We start from the raw sequence: 8266 nt of genomic DNA, 5'->3' as shown, positions 1-8266 counted from the left end.
AGTGTCTATGCCCTAGGAAAGTCTCCTGGAAAGGGCACCTCAGCTTATGCACTATACAGGGAGGTTATTAGCAGGGAGGCAAATTCTGTTCACTATGATATCAGATGTCCCTTCTTGGAAATTCTATTGTGTCCTAGAGAGTTCTTGGCATCCTCTGTGATGTCACCAGTGTTGTAGTAACCACCAGTGCCCTACGTTTTCTCAGTCCCTGCCTGGCAGATACATAGGAAGACATGTTTTCCCATCTTCCCAAGAATTTGGGGAGAGTGAATGGCGATTTTCGACAGAGTAGTGTGAGGCAATCTGGCCTTTCATCAAAAAAAAAAATGGACAAAAGAAACAAGTCTGGGGAATCTGAAGTAAGTTCTGTGAACTGTATTCTGAGCTTTCTGTCAGATGAAGTATAGGTTTAGGCTGATATTTCTAACAATGGGCCACAACAACTGGAGCATCTGCAACGGAATTGAATTTCCATGACGATCACAATTCCTGAGAGTCAAAGATTTCAGAACATTAGTTTTCCCATCCCCAAAGGGAGGATATGGTAAAGCTAATGCTATTATTCTGTGAACTTCTGGCCTTTACTTGTAAAGTGCATATGTTACATATGTTATGTTACATTGATATAATAACACCATCAGGAGACATTCAGGCTCCAACATTTCTGAATTTAGACAGGGCATCAATCTACCACGCTCTCATTGCTTCTTTAAATACAGTAGATATCTGACTTTAGCTTGCCCTGTAATTTTGTAGAACATTAATAGTGTTCCAGCCTTAGGATTTCATTCAATGTTACAGTACTTACCAAACATGCTGAAGACCCTAGCTTCCACCCTAGTCCGGCATGCTATGGAGAAAGGAAATAACGAACCCCAGTTGCACTTGTAGTTTACCCACCAACAAAAGGAGAGCCTGCAAAGGACCTTTTAAGTAACTATAAGCCACAGTCTCTACACAGCTTCCTCCATTTATTCAATTATTGGTATATTTTCATTAATGCTCACCTTATTTTTGGTGTACAAAGGATATGCACCATGTCAGTAAAGTGTATGTATGTGTGTGTGTGTGTGTGTGTGTGTGTGTGTGTGTGTGTGTATGTTCCTGTCTATGTTTGAGCCTGCTCTTCCATGAACTCACTATAAAATTTTATAAAATGACTTAGAAGTCTGTAGTGAAAACTGTCCAGGTTCATGCAAACATGCATTACTACTGTCCCATGGTACCTTGCAGATAACACTGATATTGTGGCCTACTTTAATACAGCCTAAGTCCGGGCTCTGCATGGTGCTCATTGACATTTTGACGTCGGAACCACGACAGAAATCAGCAAAAGGTTCATTTATTACATGCTGTTGTTACTAAGGTGAGGCAAAGCCTTGCCCCATATAGAGACTGCTAGGATGTGATGGCAGTACATAAACTCGCTTTTCCCTGTCCTGTGTGTCTTTTCCTGCAGAGGTCTCTCCTGCAGGAAATACTTTCACATGCTTCTTTAAAAGCACCTGTTCCTCACATCTAGATCAGCTGTGAAAAGAGGCTTCTCCAAGTCAGTCTCAGTGCTCCCACTCCCACCTCAGAGCTGCAACACCATAGGATCCTCCAGCCACACTGAAGGGTAGGTCCCATTGAGGAGTTAGACGAAAGTGCCCCTTCTCAGAAGTGACTTACAACAGAAGGTTGAGAAGTGAGAGTCAACACCCAAGTGCACCTTCCTGGAGAAAGCAACCAGATCTCCCTGTTAAACAGTGTAGTCTATCACAGGACCCAGTTCTTTGCCTGCAGAAGATTTTTCTGGAGATTAGTTGCCCAGGCAGAATGGGGTTACATTCTTGATCCATGCTCACTCCCACAACAAAAGCTCCTCCCCTAGAAGTCCTTGAGTTGACCCAAGTCCTTTTAGGACCAACAGACAAGAGAGAACAGAGTGCATCCAAGGGAATAGAAGAGGCCAGAATGATTATAACCTGGAGAAATCCCCCAAATCGGCCACCTAACAACTCTAGGGTTTGTGCATATTGTGGATTTCAGAATCTTAAGGTCAGATTTTTCTGATAACACCTGCTAGGTGAAGCTGAAGTCTACTGTAGGTGGGATTATCCCAGGCAGGGAGGGGATCTGGGTCTTCAGGCCTGGCCAGCTTCTTCATTCTCCTGAAAGTAATTGTTGGTCAGCTCTAAATCTGAAGTGGGAGTTGGTTTTTCTCAACTCAAACAGATATTTCAATTTTCATCCACTATGTGAGAGACACACATTTACCCACGGGGGATTTGCACTTACTTCTATAAAAGTGACTGTGGGCCGAAAGAGGGAAACCATTCCTGCCTTTAGCATTCTGTCTTTATCAGGGACTACAGGGACTAGCTTCCTGGACAGACATGTCCAAGCAGACAGACATTGTAAGGGGGAAAATTGAGGTAAGAAATGTCATGGGCCAGTGATTTCAGATTGTACCTTTAGCCAGAAAATCTCTGGTGGCATTAAGGCAAGCAGCCTTGGGCCTGTTAAAACTTGTCACTACTTCACGGTGTCTCTGCCTTTATGTCTGCTCCGGGTCCTCCTTATATGAAGGCCTTTCTTTTAAAAAAATTATATAAAGCAATGTTTCTCAGACTGTGAGGCACAACTTCTCACACAGATTGCATATCAGATACCTTGCATATTATGACTTATAAGTACTGCAAACTTCATTAGGAAGTAGCAATGAAAAAATTTTATACTTGGGGTCACCACAGCAAGAAGAGCTGTATTAAAGAGTTGCAGCACTAGGAGTTTTGAGACCCACTGCCATAGAAGCTGACACATGGGAACAGATTCCTCAGATGTGGAGAGGCACATGGAAAGGGATACTCTGTCCCACCCTAGGACCCATAGGCAGGATCTATCCCAGGAGTCGGTGTGCTCATCTTGTCTTCAGTTCTCCCAGGTTCAAGAAGAGCATTGATCATCTCAGGAGAGTCAGCTTGCACAGCCCACATTAGGCCCAATGCTTCCCTTCACAGAGAAGGATGTGGGTGTAACTGACAGCCAGTGAGACTGAGGGATCTGATGCTCATTGGTTCTGAGCTGTGATTTCGTCCCCTGTAAAATGGAGGCCTTTCTGCTGAATTGGGTTGTCGTGGCGATGGACAAAGCATACAAACTGATCAGGGCCTCCCTAGCATGGTTGATTGTAGATTTTCTCTGGTGATCCAGTTAAAAGTAGAATCTCTAGCCACGGAGTGTTAGATGCTGGGCACCTTAAAGGTGGTGTAAATATACTGTGATTCTAATGCTACCTCGAATTTACACCCTAGGCTCTTGTTTTAAATTTAAAAAGACGAATCAAGTATAAACTGCCAATGTGAAATTATCATGGTCAGAATTCGTCTAATTCCTGTGAAGTTATTTAGTTTTTCTTTTTCTGCATCTATATTGAAGTCATCTAGAGTAGCACTATATGAGATCCTAAAGCCCTCTATTATGGTGCTATCCATCCATTCCTCTCTCCTTGAGGACTTCACAGGTAACTAAATAAAACCTGATTTCTTTTCAGATAGTTCCCAGCTGATATGATCTTTCTGTCCATGGGCCTTGCCAAAAGCTGCAGAGCCAATGTGTTGTTTTACAACACAAAATTCCAGACATTAATTTTACCAATGACGTTTCCAGACTCAGATGCTGACGTCAAGTAAAGCTCCCAACTGTCCTTCCTAAATCACTGACCTCCCAGACAAAGGGCATTCTTGTTCACTCTGAACACTTTCTTAATAATCCTTCAAGTCAAAGATTTTCAATTGCCTTAGTTACCTTCATTTCCTTTCAAGTCATGCCTCGATCTGCTCTGGACCTAAGTGCACGTTTTACCTTTGCAGAAAGGTGTGTGTTACATGAGCCATATAGTAATAAAGTCCATGTTTACAGGAAACAAACAGATCTTGCGTGAATGTCCTTTCCCTTGCAATGCTATACCAGACCAAACTTTTTCGTTAAATAATACATTCTTGGAGATCACAGTGTGATCAGATACTCTGTATCCTAACTTAATAAGTTAGAACATTAATAATGTTCTCTCTATTATACAAATCACATTCTCTCATGTGTATTCTGGTCTTTTTCTGTCATGTCTCATTGCATCATCATGAGAATCCCAAGGAACACCATTCCTGGGCTTTTGAAACAGTTGCATATGTCCAACCAGGATCCAAAACCACCCAGGAGACTACTGATACCTGACACACATAAATTGACCTCACTATTTTCATATAGTTTATGGCAAGAGGTCACCATTCCTGACCATGTCTCATTATCCAACAAGATAATAAATGGAAGCTTAGGGGTCAAGGAGGTCACCCCACAAAGCACAAAAAATCCATCTCAGATAAACATGTACGGTTTGTTGAATCCTAAATATCCATGAATTTCAGGACTCAATGTAAGTCCAAACCTAAGGATAATAGATATTGAAGAGAATTAAGAGTTCCAGTTCATAGGTTCAGTAAATATCTTCAACAAATCATCGTAGAATACTTCCGTAAGCTGAAGAAAGAAAAGGCCAAAACATACAACAAGCCTACAGAACGCCAAATTAATTATACCAGAAAAATTCCTCCCTTCACATAAAAATTAAACACTAAATGCACAGATACAGGAAAGTAAATTAAAGGGGTAAGGTACAAATATCCAGTACCAAATTAATTCAGACCAATTTGAATTACACCAGACTTCTCAAGAGAAACTCTAAAAGCCAGAAAATCTTGGGCCGATGTAATGAAGACCCAAGCTCCTATACACTGAGTAATTCCCAATCGCCATAAATGGAGAAACCAGGATATTACATGACAAAATCAAATTTAAACTATATTTTTCTCTATAAAGCACACCAGAGGATGATAGGAAGAAAACTCCAAGACAATGAACTAAATATTATCCAAGAAAATCCAAGAAATTAATCATCTCACAATAATGACAAAAAAGAGAAGCATACAAACATAATTTTACCTATAACCAAAAAAAGAAGAGAAAGCATCAATCATTGGTTTTAAATATCTAACCAGACACTCTCTCACCAATCTTTCTTGGTCCTAGGGTGTAAATAACTAGGCAATGTGTATACAAGTATGGGTCTATTGTCCTAGGTACTGGGTAGAAGAGGATTGACTTATCTGGTATCAATGTGGTGGTAGCACCTTGACGCTGGTAGGAATGTGGCCCCACCAAATGGAGATCCTAGATGTGTGAGGTGGGAATGGATATGTGTAGTTCGGGGAAGGCTGTTATATAGAAAATGCTGAGAAGAAATATGATGATGAGGCTTGATGATGGGAGTCTGGAAAGCGGGATAACATTTGAAATGTAAATTAATAAAATAACCAATTAATAAAAGATAGCCAAAATTAAAATAAAAAGTAAAAAGTTAAAAGAAAAATTAAACCAAAACAAAATGAAAGAAAACCCTGTGGTGTATTGATAAAATTCAGCTTGTATTTTAATGCTAATTTGTAGAATGTAAGACTGTTTAACCCCCAGAAAAGTGACCCTGCTCCCATTAATTGTGATTATAAAGAAGCACAGCAGACAGATGGTGGAGGTGAGTTTTTGAGGGCTTTGCTAGAGAGGATCATGAGGGGGGAAGAAGGAAGAAGCTGCCAAGAAGAAAGGAAGAATGGATGTGATGGAGAGGAGAGAGGAAGGAGGACAGCAGCCATGGGTTAAGACAGAGGAAAGCCTGGTCCTGAGGGCTGACCAAGTGGAACAAAGAGCAGCCAAGTTGCTGCATAGTAAGTAGGAGTTCAGAGACATTGTTTGGAAATTAGACCTAATTCCATGCAGGACAGGCAGCTGCCCAGCTACTGTGCAGATTAAGGGATATTATAAATACATTAAAAACTATGTATAACCAGTAAGCCAGCTCTGTAGAGGATCCTAATAGGAATACTATAGTTTGCAGGGAAGGATAAAATACGAGAAGACACAGGAAATAAATTAACACCACTAGGACAGTCAATCAAATGAAATCGATGAAAAAGTCAAAAATTTTAAAAAATGACAAAATTAACACAGAGGTTTAAAAAATATTTACATATCACTAAACTCAATTCCCCAGTAAACAGACATATATTAAGCCAGAAACATAATTACCATCCTGAGAGATATAGAAGGTATACTACTGAAACCGAACTAAGAACTATGTCTCTATTCAGTTTGTCTATGTAGCTGACAGAATAGTTTCAAACTCATCCTGTCCAGAAGATGTAAGGAAATTCATTTCATACTTTGCAATGACAAAAAGATACTACAATTCTAAATATACACATATTAAACACAAGCTTCTCAAATTTAAAAATATACATTATCAGATACATATGAAACAACAGATTAGTTATAATAGTGGTTGTGATTTGTTTAAATTGTCTATTCAGACCACCTAACAGATCACATGCAAATGAACAAAACAGGAGGAGCAGAATGAAGGTACATCGTCAGGCAAATGAACCTAACAAACTACATTGAACTATACATATACTTTCTATCATCCTGTGGACCTTTCTCCAAAATTGACCACATATTGGGATACAAAACAACCCTCAGGAAATATAATAAAGTTGAAGTAATGTCATGCATTCTATCTGAGCACAAAGGAATCAAAGTGGTATCACACAATTAAAAGTACAGAAAATACACACACTCATGGAAAGTAAGTAACATAAACAATACAACAACTGAAAGGGTCAGGGGAGAAATAAATAAGGTAATTTAAAATAGGTCTAATCTCTTTGTCTACTATCAGAAGGAGAGAATTTGGAGTGTGTGCTCTTGAGATTATGCCTTGAATTGGCTCACCACATTCCCAATTTCCCTTGGCAATGATAAGATATCTGATTCGGCATTACACATTGGAAGTGTGTAATTTGCCTTTTGATTTCATAGGGGGAAATAATTAAGGGACTGCCTGCAGTTTTATGAAGCTCTTTGGACAAAGTGTGTAGACTGTGAAAGACTATAGGGCTTTTGGAAAGCGAGCTAAGTGCATTTTTCATTACGATATGTTTAAGATCCTATGGACAATTGGGAGTAGAATGTGGTCTTTTGAATGATAGTGGCTCCCATAAACTCACATGTATGAATGTTCGTTGCTGATTAGAGGAAATGTGCGGGAAGAAGTAGAAGATATGTTTTGTTTTTTTTTTTTTTTGTAGGATTGTTATGGGATTGGGTTTTGAGGTTCCCAAATTCCATACCATTTATACTTAACTCTCACTTTCTCTGTGTCCAACTTGCAGATAAGATGTAAGATCTCAGCTAGTTCTCTAGAAACATGGTGGCCTACCTGCTGCCATGTACCCCCACATACTGATCACAGACTCATGATCCTTGAAACAGTAAGCCCCAATAAACTCTTTCTTCGAAAAGTTCCCTTGCTCATGGTGTCTCTTCGAAGCCTAGAAAACAAAGATTGGAAGGAACACTTAAGTGAAAAATTTCTCAATAAAATCCTGGCAAATAAAATTCAGGCATATCAGGTAGCATGATCAAGTTGGCTTGCCTCCAGAGAGCAAGAATGTTTCAACAAATACAAATGAATAAACAATACACAACATGAAATCAAGAACAGGAAACACATGATCATTGCACTAGAGGCAGACAATTTCTTTGGCCAATTCTCACAGTGATACAGGAAATAGACCTGGAGAATCTGGGATATGGAGAAGATATACCTTAACATTATAAAGACAATATACACGGCCAACAGCATCCTAACTGGAGAAAATCTTAATGCATTTCCACTAAAATAAGGAATATGTCACAGATGTTCAATCTTTTCATCTAATCCAACTAGTATGTGAAGTCTTCTCCAAACAATATGAAAACAGAAATATGTAAAGGCATGTCCATATGAAGGAAAACAGTCAGAGTATTCTCCTTTGCAGGTGATATGATCCATATGTAAAGAACACTACGGTTCCACTAGAAAATTCTTACAGCTCATGGACCCACTCACTGAAATCACATTAAAATCAATAAAATTCCTGTATACCAACAATAAATATCAACAAACATACCAAGAAAACAAACACATTCCGAATAGCCTTAAAAATCTTGTAATAAATCTAAGAAAGTGAAGACATGTTACAATGAAAACATTAAGTAAAATAACACAAAACTGAACAAACCAGAAAATGAAAACACTTCTCATTTTCATGCATCAGTAGGATTAATATTGTTATATCAAATCCTACCAGAATCATCTACATGCTTAAATCCATCCCGTCCTAATTCTGATGTA

This window comes from Rattus norvegicus, chromosome 8 (genome assembly GCF_021556685.1).
Source record: "Rattus norvegicus strain SHRSP/BbbUtx chromosome 8, alternate assembly SHRSP_T2T, whole genome shotgun sequence".
Classification (NCBI taxonomy): Eukaryota; Metazoa; Chordata; class Mammalia; order Rodentia; family Muridae; genus Rattus; species Rattus norvegicus.
This window is presented reverse-complemented; position numbering follows the sequence as displayed.